Below are 16,598 nucleotides of genomic sequence, written 5' to 3'. Positions count from 1 at the left end.
GGTTTTTATTGCACATAAGCAGGCAAGAGCAACTCCAAAATGAATTTCATAATGGAAGCCTAGCGCATTTCATGACCACTTCACCAAAAAGTCGTATCATACCATTTTAAAATAAGGCAAAATTTTATGGAAAATTAACACAAGTTCTAGCTTTTTGATCTAAACAGTTTAAACACTTTCCGAACAAGTATCATGTTTTTATAAACACTGGACGTACTGAAGATCGTATTAAATAATTATACGGTTCAAACTCCCTTTTCTCAGTAGCTACTACTCTTTAGACAAAGCCACAAAAGAATCCTCCCAGAGCACTTCGTGGCTGTAAAGGAGAGACTTGGAGATCACTGCAACCAAGAACTGCAATATCTATGCAATCACTTTTAGAATTTTTATACCTAGAATTGTGTGATGTTTACTCACCTGCTGAATTATCTTGGAATCTTTCTGAAGATTTTCCCTAGGTGGAACTTTCCCAAACAACTTCCAACCAGGAGCACTTTGGACAGCAGGTTTGAGTTCCTTTGTCCTTTTAGCAAAAAAGTTTCTGAAAAGAGAAGTATTGTTTGTTTTTAATTATAAGCCTATAAACAGTGATATTTAAACCTATTGACATTTGTTTAAACCAAGTTCACCATTATAAAGATTCACTGCTCAGCAAATGCATGATATCTTACTTAGTTCTCCCTCGCACTTAAAAAAAAAAAAAATCCCCAAAACGTTAACTTGAAGCAGTTTTCATTACACGTGCTTTGATGTTAATATGCTCATTCTTAACATTCAATTTTACCTCTGACTTCTAAGCTACTTAACTGTGTTTAACATCAAAGCTCATATAGTAATAACAGACACTTTCTCAAACATACGTTAGTAGCATGCAGCAGCTCTTAAAGATTTCTGGGGGTTTGTTTCAGTGCATCTTATCGTGGAGATATTTGGAGACTGAAAAGGAAACAGCAGGAAACTGCTGCGTGGTGTATAGGTTTATAAAATAAAATGGCAAAACTACTATTTCCACTGGCATTATCCACAATTTTCCACTGTGTTAAGCATCTTCAACTTTCATAGTACAGACTAGAAAACCAGGGAACAYGCACGTCGCTTCAGTTTAGCGGATATCCTTTGCCAGTACCTAAAGCAATTATACTCAAACAGGCAAGCGACTACATTGCTCAATTATTTCTTCAAAAACTGACTATCACAAGGTCACACTAGCAACCATTTGTCTAGCTAAATGGCTGCACTAATTGACTTGAACCAAAAGCTCCCACAGAGCGTAACATGTATGAGCGTTTTGAAAATAAAAGCAATACATTAATCCTGTTAGAAAGTTACTATCCAGAAACTTATGAATAACAGGTACAGGGATTAAATGTAAGTATTCTGTAGGCTGTTACTCAGGATGCTTACATGTCATCCTCTGAGCATACAGAACACTAAACCTCCCTGTGAAGACTTGCATAAGTACCACACTTTATGATTACTTCATGGAGCATTTTTATTGGAACTGTTTTTTGTGCAGCGCTAACTAGCTAACCTTGTACCTTTGTAACACTTTAGTCCTCTGGGAAGAAACTCCTAAATTTATTCTTCACTTGAAACATTCTCTTAAAATGTGTTTCCCCTCTCAGGTGGGCTGAATTCGTATTTCTGCACAGAGAACAGTCTTCTGGCTTTGCCCAGGTAGAAGTGGCACACTCAAACAACTGTTAGCTGCCTGAAAAGTGTACAGTCACTCAAATTCCAGTACTGTCAGGGTTTCTGACTATGAAGCACAGTTTTATACTTAGGAACAGTCAGTGTTTGTAAGCTATGGTATAGCTTTCAAAGACAAATCCTATCTTTTCAGTTACCAGAATGTCTTGTATTTCAGAAATAAGCAAAWGCCTCTGTGATAAAAGCCCATTGTGTGCAACCTTGCATGAACGAGCTCTATAGATACCTGTGTGTGTAGCTGAATACATAGCTACCAGAAAACAGCAAACTGGAGAGAAAAAGTACATGCTGGGAGGCAATGTGTCCCCCAAGAACTGATAAGCTCAATACTAGTAGCACTGTAGAAGCCACAACAAGAGATAAATTRAGAACACCAGGACTCAGCTGAATCTGTTCGAGACCACCAGCACACATTACCATCAACAACATGTGGTATAATTCAGACTACRCTCAAGAAAGTAGCAGCTGCTATACACAAAGGCTACAAGATTGTATACACACCTGATTAAAAAAGACAGACCCCGGAGGGACTTCCTGAACACCTACCTAGGAGCCATTGGTGCATCAGTTCAACCCTCTGCTTCCCAGTGAACAGCTGAGGTTGGGCTCCCACCTGCTGTCCCAACCCAGCAACTGTGAGCAACTGCGTGCAAGGAGAATTGTGTGCTGTATGCATACCTGCTATTAATAGAATCAAGCTATTAGTAATAGCCTAATTAATACAATGTGTTTTAAATAAGTACTGGTTAGGCTCTCCGTTTCCCCAGTCCAATGCTCTGTCAGGGAAACCTGCAATATCTTAGCCCGCACCTGCTAAGGCACAACCTACAAAGTAAGCACACAGAACACCAGGCAGGCAAATATTTCCTGATACACGAAGAAAGGACTGATGAAAAAGCCAAGCCACGATGCAACGYCTTTAAAGGACACTGTCCTCAATCAATCCTGAGGCTGCATATCATTAGTGGGATGAACAGATCCTTCTATACAAATAATCAAAATAAATGAAAAACACAAGATGGAATAATGTGCTTATAYAGATAACAAAGGCTCATTTCACAAGTACAGGACACCTTTCATTGTGCTTTACACTGCATACAAAAGGGAAGTGTTCCAAAATTCATTAAGGTCCTACACAACTGTTCTGTTAGGAATTCCATAATAGCTTCTTCGAGCTTTTTCATACCCACTTGTAGTGAGATCACATTTTTTTCATTTTGCAGAGAAGTGAGGAAAAAAAGAAATCTCTTCATTTTTTGAATATGAAGCTCACTGAAAATACTTTTTAAGTATTGTATTTTTCCTCCCCTGTTCTAGATCCTATTCCAAGATTCCTCATTATATACCTTTTTTCACTTACACTGTATTTCTCTTTCTCCTTGTTTCTGTTTACGTAATGCTTTCTAGTATATGTCTCTGCTCTCTCAARCTTCTAATAAGTTTTGACTTAGTCCACTAAATTCATAATCTTTTATCTGTTGTTCAGAAGTCTTTGAAGTTAACATACTGGTGGAGGGAACCAACACTCAGTCAAGAAATTCCATGGTATTTTTAAATTAAGTTCAACTTCACCTAAGAAATCAATCCATAGGGGGATAAGAAGCCAGCTTTTTACTGAACAATTAACAAGTTCAGCCTGGGTGCAAATGCATCTTTCATACTATGACTGCAAATCACTACAGCTGCTCTAGAGGACATCCTTTGCTGTAACACTACTAAAAAGAGGCTACAGTGCTACAGGAATCACCCGTTCCTCATCTTTCTCTTCCCCATTCCTCACACAACTCAGACAGAAGACAGACAACCTCTCATGTTTCAGATACCTTTAAATCAAATAAAGTAAAAAAATAAAGTAAAAAACACCAAATCAGATCTGCATTAACATTTTATTTTTTCTGATTTTCCCGTTTTGAAAAGTATTCAGAAGACTAGCACGTCAATAAACACTATACTACAGCCTTGCCGTTAAATCTGAACTACTACAGTGGCTGAATTTTAACTTACTGGAGAAAATGTTTTTTCAAAAGCAGGGATGCAAGAAGATACATTTTAAAGTARAATAGGTCATGTATCCTGCCTACACGCATAGCAATAACCACTTGGTCTTTGCACATACTATGGAATACTGCCRGCATTACCAGGCAGCTCAGCTTCATTGGTTCTAGGACTTGTTGATGCTGCAAAATACAAGCCTTTAACCTGATGGCAATCTGTTGCCATATCAAAGTGGTTTTATGATTAAACCAGGAAGCTGGTAGATTAAAAACGAAGAAAAATGTAAACATAAAGAAGATGTTTTAATTAATGTTTATGTACAAAACCTCTGAAGAGCCTAAAGCATACCTAAAGCTTTTTTTAAAAAAAATCACAATATTAGCACAAGCCTTTCAGAAAATAATCCTCATCATGATTTTTTTTTAATATTCTTTAGTGTACTGAATTAAGCAAAGGCTTATTTTGCTTTTTAGGAATGTGCAAACAAAAAGATACAATTTCATTTTCATTTGGTGGTTACTCATTAAAGTCTCAGTTTCTTCTGAAAGTAAGAAACCAGGTCAAGTTTTGTATCATTCATCAGGATAAATCTCATTTAGAAATTCTAATCCAAGAGAAATTTATAGGAGGTTTACATATAAGTTTTGCATAATTTAAGATGGAAGGACTCTATTTTAACGAGTTGTTTTGGCAGCTAACGCAGTACCACATTTTCTGATATGTCACTGACAACAGTAAAGCCTTACAGAAGCCATGGCCTTCTAATCAACAGCATCTGTGACTGCCTACAAAGTACATTCACTGAAATGCAGAAAATGTACTGGATTTGATATATACAATGTCATTGCTTAGAGTATTCACAGATTTCACCAATCCTGGGAAAAGTCAACCAAAAATTAGATAGCTTAGTATTTAATTTCAATATCCACTTGAAAACTTCACTTTCTCAAAAATAAGTCTCATCTTTTCAATTCATAATGCTTTCTGTTATAAGGATGTGTAGGATAGAGATATTAAACTAGTTCACTGAACTAAGCTTTAGTTTACATAAGTCCAGTGAAGAAATAGTATGTTTTTTCCACTAGTTTAATATAAACACACTGGAATGCATAAAAATGCTCTCAAAAGATACAAAAAAAATGAAGAACATAAAGAAATAAAGAAATAGCACAAAGTTGCAGAAATAAGCTACTACCATATGCCAAGAAATCTATTCCTAACGTTGTTTGGATTACACTAAGCAAAACCAATTGGCTTTTATGATCATTCATAAAACTCTAACAAACAGCTGTAGTGGCAGCAACAAGTGGCAGTTTTCTTGCTTATTTAACAACACTGCTCCAAGTATTCCAGCTTATGCCTGCTGCACTTTGTGCAAGAGTTCTATCATTCCAAAAAAGATAATTCAACGATGCTGGCCACTTTCATGTGTGGTATTAAGATGAAGTTCTAGTAAYATAACTTCTAGCTTACACAGTTTTTCCTTCTCAGATTACTGTACTTGTGGTTATTTGTTTTAAAGTAATTCAAGATCCCTTTAGACCTCACCAGTTTAAATGTCAGAAGGGGATGTGTGGAACCTGGGACTTTGTGGAGTTTGGGGGGTAAATCTGAACAGTTGTTTCACAACTAAAACTGGCTATATACCACCCCCGAGAGGACAACAAATTTCCAAGTTCTAGAGGAAAGAAGTTGCCAGAAAATATCCAGACACAATTACCTCAAGCTTGAACTCAAATTTCATCTAAACCCAGACTAGCAGCTGGCTACTAGATTTGGACAACTGCTCCTCAAAGAAAGCTGACCTACTGAAATAGAAACAACCACAAAAGTTAGCAAGTAGAAAAGCCACCAGGCTAGGTACATCTCCAGCACCCAGTCTCTAGTCTATAATTAGTCTATCTCCCCTTTGACAGAAATCTGTAATTTTCCCAATTCAACCAGACTCTGTGCATGACCCGCAGTTACTGTAGTTTAGCACTGGAGATGTGACCACATTAGCTGGTTCAGGTGACCACAGAGTCATTTTGCAGTTGTCTTCTTTCTGTGGGACCAAAGACTTCAAACTCAAATCCAGCTTTAAGCTAGATGTCATTTTGCTCTTGTTCTTTCACCAGAAACAGACCTTTTCCCTTTCTACAAGTCTACTGTGTGCCAATGGTAAGAGGCTGCAAGTATTTCACTGCTTTGTACCTCCCAACAAAACCTGGCTGAAGTTGTTCTCCTTCCTACTCCAAATGCACATCCCTGGGTTTCTTATCTTTAACTTTGAACCTCAAAGGAGCCCAACAGAAGAATCATCACAAACTCTCTGACATTGCTGAGCTATAGTACTGTACTGTAAGTGATCTTTATTTACTTCCTGTTTTTCTCTACAACACCCATTTGACTCCAGCACTCCTAACAATAACACTAAGAAATAGCATTCACAAGCCTATGTCCACCTTTAGTCTCCTGGTTTTAAAAACAAGATACAGGGGTCTTTGGTCTATCTCTACCCTCTGCAAAACTATAACCTGTAGCCTTTAAACTCATATGCTTAACTACGTTTGTGAAGTGCCCACCGCAGTAGGACCAAGAGCCCCAAGGTTACTCTTTGAACACTAAAGGCAATTGCTATGCAGTACAAGTATTCTAACCAACTGCAGAAACAGTGAACTGTAGTAGAACCTGGAAGATAACAGTAGTCAGAAGTCTGACCACGCAGTGCAACCCACTTGGGATGTRCACATAAACACAATCCTTGTATGCACAGCTTACTCCGCATTGTTAAAGTATACTTGGTGTGCTTGCCTAGAAAAAAAAAATCTAACTGCTCGGCCAGTAAATCCGGTAATGCAGTTTCAACAAGGTTTAACAAAGGAATAACAAACAATTAGTCCACATTAGATACCAAAAAAAGATACCAAAGCAAATAGGTATCCTATGAGGCCTTTGCCCCATCCCCACTGAAGGGGAGGTTGCAGCATGATTCCACTTCTTACCAGGTATCAAGGATCCAGTTATTAAAACTCCATGTTGAGCCACGAGCTTTACTGGTTCTGGTACTTAGAGTTATTAGCTATCTATGCACAAATTCCAAGTGGTAGAGGAAAGTCAGATCTTCCACCCAAGCCATTTAAAATGGTTATCAGCATGTAACATTTTAAAGTAAGCGTACCCTTCTCCATCTTGTTAATCCTGCAATCCTGAAGACTACCAGAATCAAACATTATCAGCTACTGAAACAAGTACTGAAATGCGTATTGTCATTTTCAGTCAATCATTTCTTCTCACTGCATGCATCTTTTAAGATCTGTGACAAGAAGGAAACACTGAGAAAATAAGATTCAAAAGCTACAAGAACTGACAAAGGAAATCAGGACTCTTTCTCCCACCCTCCCTTTTTAATTAAGCATCTTCATACCTAATATTAGACATGATATAAGGCAACTGCCTTATGTTAAATTTAAGGAAGCATGAAATGCCAACAGGAAAGAATCACCATCACACAAAGTTATCCTATACAACAACATATCCTATACAACTTTTCTTCACAAAAACATTATGGCCTATAGAGAGGGAATCCAGCATGAAATTAACTTTACAGATGAGCATGAGTTGGACTACAGAGTTGGACTACTCTAGAGGGGTTTCTCTGACATTATATGAACACTTTTTTTAAAAAGAAGTCACATCACTCAGCAATACCTGAAGGACAAAAAACACAAGAGATCATGATGAAACTCCAGAATTTGTAGAACAAATACAGAAGTACCAAACTGAACACATTAAAACACTGTATATAAAAAGATTATGATACAACTGAGCTTGCGCTACCACAAGGGTTCTGCCTGTGCACAGCTTGTTTCTGCTCCATCCCCAAGCCTTACCCTCCCCCTCTGTTATCATGGATCACAAGAAAAACCTTCAATCTCTAGCAGATATCCATACTAGGCTTCTCATTTTATTTGAATGCAAGTACACAAATCCATACGTTGTTTGCTTGTAAGTGAAAGGAAGCCCCAAAAGATAAAAATTTCTATGCTYATGTCATCCACATACACACCAGCTTAAATAAGCACACTAGCCCCAACAGTAAGTTGCCATGAGTGGAAATCAGAGATATTAAAGTACTAGCAGAAGCTAAAGTTAAAAGCCAGGGGTTAAAAATAAGTAAGAGAGGCAAATAACAATGCAGGACAGACTAAAGCCAAACCTGGAAGAAACTAATTTGGAATCTCATATTGATGAAGCACTGTAAGAGCTGAACAAGCTCTGGAACCTCAGGCAAGAGCCTAAAGAGTCTGAAACAGAAAAAATAAGAGTGTGTTGTGCATCAAAGCTACATAGGGAAGCAACATCTGATTAGAAGGACTTTCACTCCCTATTCAAGCTTTTCAAGCCTTTTTTTTTTWWAAAAAAAAAGTTTCCTAACCATACAAAAGAAGTATATGTTTGAAGTTTCAATTGGCCAAAAATAACATGAGATGAAAACTACTTAATAATCCAGTATCACTTATCCAGAGAACTATATAAGTCAGCACTTGGAAAGACTATGACCATGGAATTATTAAAGGTGTAGTTTTACTGGTATAGCCTAGGGAGAAAGAAAGAAAAAAGGTGGGGGGGAGAAAAAAAAAAGGAAAAAAAAAATATACAACTTTGGCTTAAACCAATGCTTCCAGAGCATTTGATGCACTCTGAAATCCCCTGCAGACCTGCAATTCCAYATTCCTTCATGACTATATAAAAATTGTTTTAACAAAGCAAGAATTATTATTATATTAATATGGCTGTGTTTTTAGCAGGTGTAAAATCCAAAGCTGTTTAAAACACACATTAGAACTTTTTTCTTCATATTCAAGCTTTGTCCATTCTAAGTCCTATGTGCAACAAAAATGGAAACAACAACAGAAGAACATTGCCTGATTACAGACAATTAACTTTCATGCTTTTCAGTAGACTTTTCAATAATTTATATACAGAAACAAATGTAACTCAACTCTAAGCATAAACAATGAATCATTAAAAGGAAACAAGACCTTCTTGCTAGACACTTAGAAGTCTTACTTCTGTTGCTCTGCAAGCTTTATTCCTACACTTAAAATGTTTTAAATTGTTTTTATATGGTACATAACTTGTAATTTTTTGAACGCTTAAAATTCCTACAATAGATGTTCAGGGTGTACATRTGAACACTATTCAGTTCTTAGATCAACTGACAGGATGTCACTGTTTGTCTATAATTTCACACTTGATTTATATATGTCATTATCTAAAAGCTATTTTCTCACCTACACATGCTCAGGAATATATGTTTTCTCACATTATGTCTGGAGTAAATACATGAACAAAAAAAAAATATTAAGAATGATCATTCCCTAACTCACAAACACTTTCCAACTAATCATTTATCCTCAGATTTCAGTCTTTGTGCACAGCAATCACAAACATGCAAGTGTTTTTTAGGTTTCATTTAAAAAAATTATCATGAAAGTTTACAACATAGCAACACCAACTAAAATTTATAGTTTTACATCAATTCTAAATTAATTTCAATAACTTAGAATAGCATCAGCCCATTTTGACTCAAGGCATTTATAAAACTGTTCTGAGCCCAAGCTCTACCTATGCTGTGGAACAGAGGACCTAAATGATTTTACAATTCACATCCTCTAACACTGATATGAGGAGAAGCTGGACATCAGCTTCTCTAAGTTTTACTGCCTCCAAATGCAGATCAGTTACAGGATTTTTCTAGTCTTGCAGCTTTCACCAGAGCAAAACTCTTCCTCCACCCACCCACAATCAAGACAATTCAAACCATCTTCTCCAAAGGAGCTTTGATATCATAGATATATTTGCATCTGTAATACTCAAAACACTAGTCATAATTATATACTACACAAGACAGAAGTTCTCCTCTCTCCCAACAAATAAAAAAACTCACTAGGAGAACATGCATCTTCAGCAAGTGTTTTTTTTTTTTTTTTTTTCTATTGTAACATTTCTGCTGATATTACTGGTCAACTAAAACATCATGTCATGTACCTGTATCCAAACCAAAACCCTAGGTCACAGAGCTCTAAGTGGAGAACTTCTACCACTTGAGTTAAAAAAATGTTATGCTATTTCCTGCATGGCTGAGACTTCTATTCTTGCAAAGCCACAGCTGGTTAACCAGCAACAGACTTGGAACAAAACGGTGCTAGAGGAGTAATTTTTTTTTTTTTTTTTTTTACATGCTGGCAGAGCTCTATTAATACAGCTAAGGGAAGTGCATTTCTCCTCCTTGTACCAGTAACATCCCACACTCCCTCTGCTGCATTGATTCTGGGACTCTCCCAATATTATAAGCCGATTCAAATCACTAATCTAGAAGAAAAACATCCACATTTTTACCTGGCAGCTTACTGGGCTGCAGCTGCTCAGAGGATCAAATAAGCACGACAGGCAGAGGAAAGACATTCCCTTTGTTTCCTGACAACAGCAAATTCTTAAATCGGTTCTTCAAGACATCTCATGAAAGTACAACTTTTCTATCAGTGACCCACTTCCAGTTAAAGCATTATCAACAATCAAACTATCAACTTAGTCGCTGTATCTATAGTCTGAATGTCCCATACAAGGAACATACTCAAGACAAAGATGAGAAAGGTTTTCAGCCTTTGACATAGACTGAGTTATTAGCTCAAACACAGGATGGAATTTTATTTTGAAGACTACCCCAGCAGTTAGCAATGCTTTCTATACGGACCAACTTGGATTAAACTTTAGTTAATATTTTTCTACTTTCAGGTCCCAGACAGACTGACATCAGCCAATTATCATATTGTGTAATACGTGGTTATGCTGATCAAGTAAGTGCTGCAAATTGCAAAAACTAGTTAATATACCAAGCATGTGCTGCAGTTAGCAATTCACAATAATTCTGAAAAATAAACTGCATAAACTGCAGAAATACTACAAAACACTGGAATCCATTTATCGGTCACGTGACCGATATCAACACGCAAGGGTCTGATTCTTTTCAGTTTTGCCCAATGACTTCATATTTTAGAAAGCGAAGCAGAAACTCCCTTCTCTACCACTCAGCTGCCTCCAGAACTTGAGGAACAGCACCCAACATACGAACRGCCTCATTACGCCGCGATGCAGTAAGAGCCCACCTTAACGGTTGCATTAAGCAACTGAAGTAATACAGGACTAAGTTTTGCTGGAACTGGGACCTGGAGTGCAGCTGACATCAACAACTAGGTTTGCTGCACTTGCAGCACGAGTAAGACATGAGAAGTGCATCACCTTCTCCCAACCGCAGTAATCTACTGCAATTGAGGGCGCTCGTCTTCAACGACGGTGGCAGCAGCTGCAAGCCTGTTTTTCAGTGGTTTCAGTAGAGGCAGAAGGGCTACAGAGGTTTTGTTGTTGTCTACATCTCAGGCCTCTTCCCTTACCTCTGCTCTAGACAGTCACGTAGTTTGCCTATTCCTATAGCTGGCCTTCAGGGAGTTTGTTTAGGTCAGCAGAACTCCCTTAGATGTGGGGAGTTAACAGGCAGTTATACTACCTGATAAGAGGCACTCCTCCACTTACCTGAGAGCACATTAGGTTTAAAAAAATAAAATAAGATCCCAAGTTAACAATGGAAACTGAACAGAGCTTGTTCTCAGCTAAAGGAGCAGCTTAAGGGAAGGTTGAGGGTGGGAGGGGAAAAAAAAACTCAGTCTCTAGCCTGTGAGAGGAAGAAACTTATTTTCAGTCTAGATGAAAAAAAGGAGGATATGAATTTGTGGGAATGATAGCCTTTGAGTGTTTGGCTTCCAGAAGTTCTAGAAAATAAACAGATTTATAAGCAAAGCTAATGAACCTTTTTTTAATTAATTCAAATCAAATTCACCCATTGAGTGCTCATCTGCCTCTCACCCTGCTACCTCGCTGCTCGGCCATCAGCGGCAGGCTCAACAGGTGACCTGCACAGCTAACCGGCTGCTGCAAATACAGAGCCAAATTAGCAGTCTTCTTCTTTCAGGGTCTCCTTATGCCCAACTTCCATGCAAAACACCCCACAGGTTTTCATATCCAAGTTATCTCAGTCTCAGGGAATTTTCATTGAACATGGTTAACTGCAGTATTAGAGAGATCAGGCAATAACTGCATAAGCATCATTCCTTTTGAAAGCATAGCAACAGTCATGACCATCAAGACATTTAAAGCAATGCCTACCACGCAGTCTACTAATATATCAAGTCTTTTCCCAGCTCTTCAACTAACCGGACCAATAAGGGATACAAAAAAAAAAGTAGAGTTGCGCRCCTGAATTATCTCACAAAAATAACCTTAAATTCCTTCTTGTTCTTTAACAATTGAGACAAAATATCCTAATGGATAATTGAACAGTCAGAGGAAAAAAGTTAATAGCCTTTTTATAGGACAGCTGTGATTAAAGCAACCTTTTTTGATTGCTGTTGTTTTCCATTTAAACATTCTCCCCTTGGTCATATGCCATTCAGGAGGAGAGAGATCCCATTCACTTTGTCACACTACTCAATATATTGAGTCTATAAGAAGTTCTATGACACAAAGCAAGTGGAATATACCAAGCAACGAAAGTGTCCTTCTGGGATGTGGAGAGAAGACACTTTCAGATTGAGTGAAAGTCTCTGTAAAACACTTCTTAGCAAAATAATCTGACAACACCAACAGCATGTTAAATGGCTATTTCAGGCGTTTGGCTTGAAAAAACAAACTACCACTATAGTTTAAGAACTGACTTGAGGAAAAAAAAACATATTAGGATTATAGGTCTTCCAGCACAAACACCTGTACCAATATAGAGTATCACATTGCCTAGCAAGGAAAACAGAAATTAGTATTTTTGGTAGTTGAAAATGGTGAAGATTATACCTACAGCCCCAAGGTCTTAGATAGATAAGGAATCCACTTTGCCATATTGTCACAATATGGCCCCCTGTACCCTCTCATTTTTTCCCTAAAACTGGCKATCTCATGTGCAATCAGAGTTGTCAACGTATGCTTGGGCACCTGAAGATTAACTTTGGTCTGTTACTGAATAGACGTTCTGACCAAAGTAATGAAGTGCACACACAACATTTTACATACTCATGGCAAAATGACCATTTCTAATGCTTTCAGAAATGTGAAAATTATTTAAAAGTGTACAGAATGAGGCCTGGGAATGAAAGTTGCTCTAACAGCCATTTCAACTCGCAGACCACGAGGACTTGTCAATTTTCTTGATCTGCTTGGAACTAGTTCACTAACAATAACAAGACTGCCATGACATAGATTTAGTTTGCTACAGTGGGATCTGCACTTCCAACAGAACCTTGAAAGTCATCATTTTAATGCTACATATTACATCACTGGAGTGCCATCTCTTTATGTAGTAAAATCTAAGATTTGCCAAAAAACTAATTACCAACCTGCCAAGGAAACAATAACAGCATTAAGGACTGGAAAGACTGTATATATGCAAGAAACATTTCCTTGACATTTTATGAATAACAAAATCAAAATTTTTCTAAAATTCTATATACGCACAGTTATTAACAAAGATGTTGGGAACTATAGGGAAATAGCTGGGGTTTTGTCTTTAAAGTTACCACAGTTTGGTTTACTTTGGAGATAATATTTACTTAAGTTGCAACTATATTCATTATTCACGTAACTAAAAGCCAGGAACTGGCCAACAAGTCAGCACAACTTCATGACATAGATCGTTCTTAGTGAGCAGTGTATGAAGAATCTTCAGAGAAGTTTCTCATTTTTGATAACATGAATGTTTTTTCTTCTTTGTATCAAGTTATCACTTGATAACAAATTGATTAATTTATTAATTCAGGGAAAGAATGCTGTTTGAAGTTGGTCACAGCGATTCCTGTAAGATCTTGGTCCAGGAGCTTTTGTTTACTTTCTCCAGAGTTGTAATTCAAATAAATTATTAGTATCTGCTTTTTCACTCAAGCTTTACTTTTTCCTCCAGTTCTCTTTTCTGTGTTATTACTATATTTCCTTCACCTGTTAGAAACTCTCTGTGCCCTTCCTTATTTTCKGACCTGGACAGAGAAAGTGAAAAAATTAAGTCTTTCAGCATGTCCTCATGATGAACTAACCAAGATACAGACAGAAGTAACACAAGGATATAAACTAAGCATTATGAAGTGCCCCCATCAATCAGCTCTTTCATCTTTAAACAGGTTTAGCTCTCTAGCTTTAAACAAATCATGAGGGCAACTTGCTTCTCATTTGACTCATTTTTGACTAAAAACCCATACAATAGGTTTTTTTCAGATGCACAGTGCATCCCCTGAAATTTTAAAATGATTTAAGATATAGAGAAGTTAAAAATAGAAACATCAATTCAGGTATGAAACATTCAACTGTAGACTACATGTGCCTATACAGCTCAGAAAGCCGCAAATGTTACTTAGTAACCAACTGAAATTTAAACCAACAGAACTAGAGACACCAGTAGGTACAGAAGTGACAAAATAATACACCAGGAAGTGAATCTCTATAGCCGTCCATGGTCTCTGCTAGAGACATTTTTAGGAGCAAGAAGATTATCAGCTTTTGAAGAATCACCTGCTTACTGAATGAGAGAACCATGCTTTTGTATAAAGAGGAAGAAAAGATGTGGGCTTGAGTCATCTTTCCATTTGCTCTCCTCCTCAGTCCCCACACATACTGCCCTCATTCAATTTTCCATTTTCTTTGCAAGTTAATATTTTTCAAGACTTCTGGACAAGTGCAGCAAAGTTCTGGAAGAGGGCAGGGGTAAGGAAGGAAGGATGAAACTAATGACAGACTAATTGGCAGATGCCAACTATCATATTTGCTTATAACCCAGGTACAAATATTGCTTACAGCACCTTCTAAAGAACTATGACGACCACAATTATGAATTAAGCTCTTAGCACTTTTATCAGTAAAAGGGGGGGTGGGGAACAAAATCAAAGATACAACTTTACYGGATAATTTCTGGAAAAGGTGATTTACTATAACAAAGTTAAGTTTCACAGCTGTTGTCAATAACAAGCTTTGAATTCAGGAATCCAAAAGCAATTGGCACGTCAACTATCAATACCTTAACTTATCTAAGCACAGTTCAGAAAGGAACAACTGCACAAGYCGAGATGATGCCTGGTATGTACATGCAAAACCAGGGAATAAGTCACCTTTAGAAGAGGTTCAGGTGGACTTTCATACGCCACAGTATACTATAATACGTACTACTGCTTGTCCTTTTATTATCCTGCTCTATATGTACTGCTCGGAGGAACAAAGCAAACTGCAGAGTTATCATTGCTGCAACTGTCTACCTAACACTCCCTGCTCACTAAACCATCATTTAGTCAGTATTAATTTACTGGGACCATCCAAGTGATCTGAATAACACAAGAACAGAACATTGGGCTTGTAAGCTGCTACGTAACACCAAAACCCTTAAGAACTGTACTACATATGACAGTATCACAAATCATACACAGGAGTCCAAGGCACTGACAGGTGATTTTCAAAAAGCCACTTAATGCTCTAATCACAGCAGTAGCATAGTGGAGACAAGTGACCATAGTCATGCAATTTTCCTTGCCACACCACTCTGCTCCACATACCTCTGATTACTTGAGGCATCCCACTTCATATGCTGAGAGAAACAAAGAGGTAGAACAAAAAAGACAGCAAAAAATAATTTTCAGTTAAAAGCTGTTAGCATTATTTTGACAGGCTTAATTTGGCATAAATGCAATTTAAGATCCCAGGATCAAATATTTTTCCTAATACTTACCTGAAAAAGAAACTTTAATTTTGAATATTTGATCATTTTAAGTAACCCGTTACTCTAAGATCAGGAGAAAAAAGTTATACATAGAAAGGTAAGGGCACTCTTCCCATAGCAGAATTCAGGTAAGAAGCTGCTGTTCACAGCTGCTTGTTTCTACTCCTAACTCACCTGACCAGTTTCTCATCCAGTTCAGTGAAATGAGCAGGGACAATTAACATGGATCATTTCACAGGACTGTGAAGCAGGCCAGTCCGATAACTGAAGAGATGGAAACCAGCAGCTGGAAACAGCGGCCTGCTGACCCAGATCTGCCACGACAGAATAGTTTGTCTGACTGGGCTGTTAAAACAATGAAGCTTTCAATCATAGAAGGCAATATGACTTCCCAATATGACTTGTCTTTTCTCAATTTAAATGAAAAAACATATTTTAAATGAAAGCATTCTATATAATTAAGACTATTAGAAAAAAAACAAATGAGAGATTGAATTTTAGACAGTTTGTAAACTAGACAAGAAACACTAAAAGGATGAAACATTCAGTATAAGATGTGCTAGACTGGTAAACTATCTACATACATTTCACATGTCTAGTATTTTTTCTCCTATACTGAAAAYAGGTATACATTTTGACCTAATAACATGAAGGAGTCATTCTCTTTCAGTAAACACTTTTGATAGAACACTGTCATCCAGTACAACATAAACATTAGGGATCAACATCATTTATGGCTCTTCGCTCATTTAAAAATGCGAGCACTCTGCTGAGAAGCTTCATAAGGAACTATAGTGTTGCCACCAACATTCAATCACAGAACAATTTTTAACAACTTATTCCTTATCTCAGAGTCAGGCTACATATCTTTATGAAGAACTGGAGAAAAAAAATACCTGTTCATCATGGTTGTCAGTTTCAGACGAATCTGAGCAGTTTAATAAGTGAGAAGCCTAAGCCTTTACACTATCAAAAAAAGTTCTGAAAACAAAAACTAACTACTCAAAAAAAGGGGGAGGGGACATTTTGCTAGTACTTTTGCAAGCAACAGGAAAATACAAACTCAAGTGTTACTCTAAAAGCAAATCTTTCAAGTAAGAAAGGCTTG

General features: G+C 37.3%; 1 pseudogene across 1 annotated transcript in view; it reads right to left on the bottom strand.

The window, feature by feature from the left end:
- LOC146584463 (TBC1 domain family member 12 pseudogene) overlaps positions 1–16,598 on the bottom strand; it is a 35,834-nt pseudogene that overhangs the window by 17,709 nt on the left and 1,527 nt on the right. Inside the window, exon 2 of the transcript XR_014898210.1 lies at positions 421–544. The product of XR_014898210.1 is annotated as a TBC1 domain family member 12 pseudogene (transcript). The remainder of the gene's footprint in view (positions 1–420; positions 545–16,598) is intronic.

Source organism: Rhea americana, unplaced genomic scaffold (genome assembly GCF_003343005.1).
Source record: "Rhea americana isolate MKP2758 unplaced genomic scaffold, rheAme1 scaffold_93, whole genome shotgun sequence".
Taxonomy (NCBI): Eukaryota; Metazoa; Chordata; class Aves; order Rheiformes; family Rheidae; genus Rhea; species Rhea americana.
The sequence above is the reverse complement of the archived record's forward strand: the minus strand, read 5'-3'. Positions and strand labels throughout refer to the sequence as shown.